A 9,109-nucleotide genomic window follows, 5' to 3' on the forward strand; every position below is an offset into this window, starting at 1 on the left:
GATCCACAATGTTTTGGAAGTTCACAGTTTACATACAATGTACAATTTGAGATGTGTACAATTATTATCAATCCTACTACCAAATTTCTAGCCCGATCTCATGACCAAAAGGATATCTGATAAATTTTTTCACCTGCCTCCTCTATTTCTTGGGGATCACTAAATAATTTACTCAATTTATTAATTCTCTTGTTTCTTGCAAGTTTGTTTATTAATTATTAAATGACTTAAATTTTCTTACTTAGTAAATGGATTAATGCCAAGAAGTGGTTTTGTTTGAATACATGGAATTTCCACTGTAACTTTTTAAAAGAGTACTCATAGTTTTTCTTAGAGATTGCACCAATTTTTATTCCTACCAACATAAAAATGCCCAATTATAAAATAATATTTATGTGTATTTCTGGTCTACATGGAAACAAGCTTATAAATTTCAAAGGGATGTGATCCCTGTTATATTTGATCAACAGTCAGTTGCTTTTTAATTTCAATATTAATTTTCCATTCTAATTAAAACAATTCTCACCAAGGTAATTTTTAACAGCAGGCTTATATTTTGGGTACAGTTTTAAAGAAAATGTCTTTTTTTATATTTTTATATATATGGTACAACATTTATGTTAATTTTAAATTTATTAATTACTTTTAAAATTCCCCTTTCCTTCAACTAAAAGTATATGCGTTATTTTAATAGTAAAAATCATTTCAAATTAGAACAACAAGCGGAATTACAAAAGTAAAAACAAAATCAGACATCTGTGAGGTTTGCAGACCAAGCACTGTCTAATTGGCTACAAACTTCTGTACTCCTTAAACTAATTATGTGGTACTCTGTTGGTTACTGCCTAGCATACATTTTTATTTAAAGAAGCTGATTAGGGAAGTAGAAAGTCTGTAGAGTACAGGAGTGGGTGGGGTAGGGAGGAGGGAGACTTGGGACACTGGTGATGGGAATGTTGCACTGGTGAAGGGGTTGTTCTTTACATGACTGAAACCCATCTACAATCATATTTATAATCAAGATGTTTAAATAAAATATTAAAAATAAAGAATCTGGTCAGAGAGTCTTATGAAAATACTTGACTACTTCTGAATCTTATACACTTACTAGATTTTACATCAATAGTTGAATTTTTTTTTAAAATATGGAATGCTTCACGAATTTGCGTATCATCCTTGAGCAGGGGCCATGTTAATCTTCTCTGTATCGTTCCAATTTTAGTATATGTGCTGATGAAGCGAGCACAGTTGAATATATTTTAAAAATCAGTCTGAAATAAATTAATGAAGCTAGAAAATTGTGGATAGATTAGAACAAATCCATCAATGTTATCACAAGTGATAGACAATAAAATTTGAGAACTAAGCAATACCAACAGTCCTTCCTCATTGTCACTGTCTGTGTGATTCATCAATATTTTATCACTATCTATATCTGTGACCTTGGATGAGTCATTTAACTTTCCCTATATGATGACCAAGAGGAACTTGGGTAGTCATATGAAAGCACTTTCAAATATTTTATTAAAAATTCTATGAAAATAGTGTCATTTTATTTTGGTCTGTATACATTAAAAGTTGCTAGAAATTCTGGGACACGAAAAGGCATAAAAATATGAAAATAGTCCAAAGGAATCTGTGAAAGAAATCAATAATAATCTCAAAATTATAGAAAATTTATTGTTTCCAATGAGATACAATAATTATCAAAGTAAAAACCTGATATATATATATATATATAAAATTTCCACTAAAACTTGATATACTATTAAACAATAAAAGCTGTATCTCAACTTGAGAAGGTTAATTACTTTTCTATTTTTTCTTGCACATAGTCCTAGAGACATCACTTACTAAAGTATAAGTTTAGGGTTAAAAAATATCACAATTATTTTGCCTCCTCTTAATTTTTATAATTATTTTTTCTTTTAATTTTTATCATTATTTTATAATCCACATTAGAAGTACAGTTTTCTATTTTAAAACCTTAATCTCTAGAAAAATTTAAATCCTCTTAAATTTCTGATATTTCTGAGAGGTCTCTGGCATAGAAGAAATTAAAAAGCTGTAACTTGAGATTGTCAAATATAGTAAAAAAAAAAAAAAGGGGGGGGGAGAACCAAACAGTTGATGAACATTGAGTAGAAATAAAGAATGATCAGACTTAGACACCAAACCAAAGTAAATGACAACTGAATCGATACCCAATCTATAAAAAGCTATACGCAGAGGGGACCAGTTATACTAGCAGTCTGGGGGGCAAAGGAAGGAAGTGCTGGGAACAGGGTTGGAAGGAGGACAACACTGGTGGTAGGAATGCCCCTGATTCAATGACACTATGTACCTTAAATATTACTGTGAAAGACTTGTAATTCAAGTTGGTCACGATAAAACTTATTTTAAAAAGGTGTTTGCAATCAAAATAGGGGAATACTAATGATTCAAAATTGGGGAGAAAGAAAATAAAGTGCTACTTGAAGTGAGAAAGGTGAATATGAGAAAGTATGAGTGGGGCATATGATGAGTAGTTAATGGTAATAACTAAGTATTAAAGATTACTCAAATTACTTAGACTATAAAGTACCTTGTCTTCATGAAAATACAGAATACTTTTATACTTGTGGATGTCCAAAATGACACATCTTTCCTGTTAAATAAAAGAGAGAATGGTAGCAAGGGTAAAAGATAAACTAAGTCACTTAATTTGCTAGAAAGAAAATAATATCCTTAAGTGTGTAACATTAAATATTATTTAAATATATTTTCAGATACTTATTATACAGTGGAGAAGACATTTGCAAAGGTTGTCAATTTTTATATAACTAAACTAAAGATGACTTGGGAAATCAAATTAATATAGAATAAGGTGGTTGGGATCAGCTGGCTCATAATTTATTGTTGGATTTATTTTACATGGCATGACCAGAAAAAGTTATAAAATAAATTTATTTTGGAGTAGAGACTCACAAATGAAATGAGGGATCAGCTATGAAGATATGTGAGGAAAGTTTACCATGCGAAGAAAACTAAGTGCAATAACTGAGCAAATATATACTTAGTGATATCAAGAAATAAAAAGGAGGCCAGAAAGAAAGAAGCATATGGTAGAGAATGAATTTAATAGTATTAAAGTTTATGGAGAAATATATTTTTGATCAATCTTACCCTGAGGTCTTTGAGTTTTACTTTGAAAGTGATGAGATAGCACGGTCTGGTTGCATTGAGTGTCATTCTTGATGTTTTGCCTGAAAATACTATAAGACAGATGGGTATACTTGGTTATGTCTACTCAGTCAACAACGCTTTCTTGAATGTTTTTTTCTGTGCTCTTTTGTAAATCATTCTGACTATAAATGCTGTATGTTATATTTATACACAGACTTCTATATATAGTCACTGTTGCTCAATATAATAGAACTTTTTAATCTATAACAATTCAAAGAGTAAAGGACATGTATTAGATAGAAGTAGAGAAAGAAATCAGAAGATAAAAACCCATAGGAAAGTATTTATTAGAAATTGAGTTTTAATTACTGACATGATAGGTTTACTATTAGCAATCCTTTCCAATATATGCTTTATTGTCAGAAAGAAAGAGCAATAAGGAATAAAGGAAGATAGAAAGAGAAGAAGGAAGGAAAGCAGTAGTTAATATAGGCTCACCATTTTACAGGTAATCATCTTGGAAAATGACTAAAAATATAAACTCAAAAATAAATCCACTTTAGTGAAGTTGACTCCAAGATATTTGAATTTGTGTGACACTATTATGAACAGGATTGTATTATAATGTCCATTTCTTCTCTATCATTGGTGTATAAGAAGGGCATTGATTAATGCATGTTAATTTTGTAGCCTGCCACTTTGCTATATGAATCTACTTTTTCTAGAAGCTTTTTGGTAGAGTCTTTAGAGTTTTCTAAATATAGTATCATGTCATCTGCAAACAGAGAAAGCTTGATTTCTTCCTTTCCTATCTGGATTCCCTTGAATTCTTTTTCTTGCCTAATCACTATGGAAAGAACTTCCAGCACTATGTTGAATAGGAGTGATGAGAGAGGGCAGCCTTGTCTTGTACCAGATTTTAGAGGAAAGGCTTTTAGTTTATCTCCATTCAAAATAATATTTGTCATTGGCTTGTGATAGATGGTCTTGACTATATTGAGAAAAGTTCCTTTCATTTCCATTTTGAAGAATTTTTTTTTAAAATCAAGAATGGGTGTTGAATCTTAGCAAATGCTTTCTCTGTGTCTATTGATATGATCATATGGTTTTGTTGATATGATGTATTATGTTGATAGATTATGGATGTTTTACCATCCTGGCATTCCTGGAATGAAACTTACTTGGTTATGATGTATTACCTTCTTGACAAGGCGTTTCATCCTATTTGCTAGAATTTTGTTGAGAATCTTTGCATCTGTGTTCATCAGGGATATTGGTCTGTAACTTTCATTTTTTTTGCAGCATATCTGTCTAGTTTTGGTATTAAGGTGATGTTACCTTCATAAAACTATTTGGGAGTGTTCCTGATTTTTTAATTTCAGAAAAGAACCTGAAAAGGATTGGTATTAGTTCCTCTTGAAAGGTTTGAAAGTATTTGTTAGTGAATCCATCTGGACATGGGCTTTTGTTTTGGGGGAGACTTTTGATTACCATTTAAATTTTCTCAGTAGTGATGGGTCTGTTTAGGTATGCTAGATCATTCTGGTTTAACCGTAGAAGATTATAAAATTTTAAGAATTTATCTGTTTTTTTTTTCAGGTTCTCATGTTTTGTGGCATAGAGTTTCTCAAAGTAGTTTCTTATTAAAAAACAAAACAAAACAGAACAAAAGGGGCTATAATGGTGCTGCAAGTGATAAGGTATCTGTCTTGCACACACTAGCCTAGGACAAATTGTGGTTTGATCTCCCAGCATCCCGTACAGTTCCCCAATTCAGGAATGATTTCTTAGAGCAGAGCCAGGAGTGTCACCGGGTGTGCCCCCCCCCAAATGTAGTCTGGTAACTCTTTGAATCTCTGTAGTATCTGTAGTGATCTCCCCCTTTTCATTTCTAATACAGTTTATTTATTTATTTTTTTGGGCCACACCCTGTGACGCTCAGGGGTTACTCCTGGCTATGCGCTCAGAAGTTGCTCCTGGCTTCTTGGGGGACCATATGGGACGCCGGGGGATCGAACCGCGGTCCGTCCTAGGCTAGCGCAGGCAAGGCAGGCACCTTACCTCCAGCGCCACTGCCCGGCCCCTCTAATACAGTTTATTAAGGTTTTTATTTATTAAGAAAGGTTTTTACTTATTAAGAAATAATAATTTTTTGACACCATACAAAGTGTCAAATCTAAATGGATTAAAGATCTTAATATCATAACTGAAACCATAAGGTATATAGAACAACACGTAAGTAAAACACTCCATGACATTGAGACTAAAGGCATCTTTAAAGAGAAAACAGCACTCTCCAAACAAGTGGAAGCAGAGATAAACAGATTGGATTATATTAAGCTGAGAAGCTTCTGCACCTCAGAGGAAATAGTGCTTAGGATACAAAAGCCACCCACAGAATGGGAGAAACTATTCATCCAATACCCATCAGATAAGAAGCTAATATCAAAAACATACAAAGTGCTGACAGAACTTCACAAGAAAAAATATAACCCCTTCAAAAAATGAGAAGAAATGAACAGACATTTCCACATAGAAGAAAAACAAATGGCCAAAAGACACATGATAAAATGCTCCATATCACTAATCATCGGGAAGAAGCAAATCAAAACAACTATGAGATACCATCTCATGCCATAGAGATTGGCACACATCAAAAATAAGAACAATTGGTGCCAGCAGGGATGTGGAGAGAAAGGAATTCTCATTCACTGTTGGTCGGAATTCTGTATAGTCCAGCCTTTATGGAAAACAATATGGATATTTCTTAAAAAATTGGAATTTGAGCTCCCATATTATCTAGTTATATCACTCCTAGGGAAATACCATAGAAACACAAAAATACAATTCAAAAATCCTTTCCTCACACCTATATTTATTGCAATGCTATTTGTAATAGCCAGACTCTGGAAATCACCTAGATGCCCTTCATCAGGTGAATGGCTAAAGAAACTGTCGTACATATACACAATAGAATATTATGTAGCAGTCATGAGATATGAAGTCATGAAATTTTCCTATACATAGATGAACATGGAATCTACTATGCTGATTGCAATAAGTCAGAGGGAGCGAGATAGACACAGAATAGTCTAACTTACGTATGGATTTTAAGAAAATAAAATACATCATTTTAATAATGCCCAGAAACAATAGAGATGAGAGCTGGAAAGACTGAATCATGATATAAAGCTCACTACGAAAAGTGATGAGTGCAGTTAGAGAAATAACTACACTGACAACTATGGTGTTAATGTCAATGAGAGAAGTAGAATGCCTGTCTCAAATATAGCAGTGGGGGAGGGGGGAGGGAGATTGAGGTGATGCAAATGTTACAATGATGAAAGGGGTGTTCTAAGGTTACAAACCACCTAAAGCTACGTGTATTTGTTCTAAAATCAAACAATATACATTGCATACCTTTCATGTTACGACTGCCTCTTTTTCCCTTTATATACTCCCTTGCCTGAAGATTAAATTTGTCACACTCCTGCCATAGATGTGTTGACCCCACACATACTGCGTGTGGTATCATTATTTCATATTTCATATTCTTCTGCTTCGTGTTCCCGCTTATTCCCAGTGAGGATTTACGGACCCCACTAAGGTCTTGCTGTGGACGCAGCATGCACGCAGCACTGCAAATATTTAGGAGGACTAATTATGCCTTAAAAAGTAAAAGTAAAGACTTAATTTGGCTTATATTTTGGCAAGATAGAGAAGGTATGCTCATTTTTTTTTGTTTTTTTGGGCCACACCCGTTTGAAGCTCAGGGGTTACTCCTGGCTAAGTGCTCAGAAATTGCCCCTGGCTTGGGGGGACCATATGGGACGCCGGGGGATCGAACCGCGGTCCGTTCCTTGGCTAGCGCTTACAAGGCAGACACCTTATCTCTAGCACCACCTTCCCGGCCCCCGGTATGCTCATTTTAAATGTTATGTTTGAGGCTGGCTAGGTGGCGCTAGAGGTAAGGTGTCTGCCTTGCAAGCGCTAGCCAAGGAACGAACTGTGGTTCAATCCCCCAGCGTCCCATATGGTCCCCCCAAGCCAGGGGCGATTTCTGAGCGCTTAGCCAGGGGTAACCCCTGAGCATCAAACGGGTGTGCCCCCCCCCCAAAAAAACAACAAAATGTTATGTTTACCTTAATAATGCTTTCTCATTTAAATATAATGCCTTCATCGCACATGATAAAACAGGTAAATTTGACAATGCATCAATCTCAATATATGCTAGTGTATATTGCTCTTTCGCTTTAGATCCGTACTGCAATTTACTTTTAAAGCCTCTTTCTATTGTCTTAAATAATTCCTGCAGTAGTTAGTTGCTCCTTTCAAGGTTTCAGCTGGTTCAGCAAATCTGTCCATGGATCAAAGTTTTCACTCCTCTGAAAAGGGAAAGTTTTTACCTGGCTCAATGCCCTGTATTTTCAGACATCAGCAATAGTCTGCTATGTCACTCCTCCTTGCTCTAAGGTTAAAATTGTTTTTGTGAAGGTGGTTGGCCAGGGTCTCTTTTAACTTTCCTCTTTTCTGTTGTTATGGAGCTGTAGTTCATGCAGTCTCTACCTTGCTTACTTTATCATGCTTCATATCCAACGGCACAGTAAACAACCGATTAGGTGACCTACTTAGGTCTGCCAGCATGGATCCACAAACTTGTATTATTTAAGGTGTGTGACCACTTGAGTCTTCCTCTGGAGTCCAGCTTTTCATTTTCAGTATCCTTTCATACCCAAAGTACTGCTTTTAAGTGGATTTATTCTTATGCAAACATTATATATATTGCTTTTCATTAAAAAAGAAATAGTAGATCAGTTATCTAGACTGAGAAATGGAATTTTAGGTGGATTGTTAGTGACAAAACACCAAAAATCCATGCTAATTCATGCCAAAACAGCATGCCAAAACAATGCTCTTAGGGACGAATAAACACCTCTGCAAAAATCTGAGCAGCTGAAAAAACAAAGGTCTGGAGAGTTAACAAAAATCTGATAGTTAATAAGTTTTGCTTACTATTATGAAAATATAAATGACAGTTAATTTTGCGAAACAGTGGAAAGGAAAAACAAAACATTCGGTTTTATGCTGCATAATGAAAGGAGATATGTAGGACTATGAAGTTTTAAAATCAAATTTTAGTTTCATGGAAGATGTTTACTTCCATGGAAGATACTGGAATGCTGATGTATCCCTCAATTTCAACATTGGCTATAAACAATTCACACTAGGTCCTGAGAACTGTCCAAATTGCTAAATTATGCTTGTCTTACCCCTCTAGGTGGCCCACATTCTTTTGCCAACATATACAAAGGCCCCACTGCTTTGACTGAGTTGGAATCAGTTCTGCAATGTGCTTGGAATCAATTCTCCAGCACCCTCCTGGGTCAGATAAAAGCTGGGCTTACCTGTGTCCCAAGCTTTTTGGGATCTTTCTCCTTCATTGCATTCCTTGTTCTATTAGAGGTGTTATTATTTTCCCAGTAAATTTCAAGTACTTGAATAGCTCTCTCAGATTTGGTTTTCAAGAAAACCTATCTAAAATTGGCTCAATTACCAATTAATTAGCTTTGTACTATATAAACCAGGTACTCCATCTTTTTTAGTCTTATCATCCTCCCTAGTGAAATGAGAGGATTAGTAATCATCTTTTTTTTTTTTACCTTACAGTTTAACATGTTTATTTCACAGGAAACATTGATTATGGTTATCTCATTCAATTCCAATTTTTCTACTTCAGCTATTTTTCTTTATGCCTTTTAATGTTCCCAGCACAAAATAGTGAAGTCCATTGCTATAAGTAATGTGACCATAAATATATTGATAATTTCTATCTTCTGGAGTATCTGCTAATAATATTGGCTCTGTAACTGGTGGAAAATTAAGTATTCTTATCACAGCTATTCTTTAACTCTGGAAAATTATTGGAGAATTATCTTCTTTCTTT

General features: G+C 34.5%; 1 non-coding gene across 1 annotated transcript; it reads right to left on the reverse strand.

Moving 5' to 3' along the window:
• Nucleotides 1-1,139: 1,139 nt before the first annotated feature.
• LOC126025490 (U6 spliceosomal RNA) lies at nucleotides 1,140-1,246 on the reverse strand. The gene has a single exon (XR_007501467.1). It is a non-coding gene; the product is annotated as a U6 spliceosomal RNA (small nuclear RNA).
• Nucleotides 1,247-9,109: the final 7,863 nt, after the last annotated feature.

Source organism: Suncus etruscus, chromosome 1 (assembly GCF_024139225.1).
Source record: "Suncus etruscus isolate mSunEtr1 chromosome 1, mSunEtr1.pri.cur, whole genome shotgun sequence".
Taxonomy (NCBI): Eukaryota; Metazoa; Chordata; class Mammalia; order Eulipotyphla; family Soricidae; genus Suncus; species Suncus etruscus.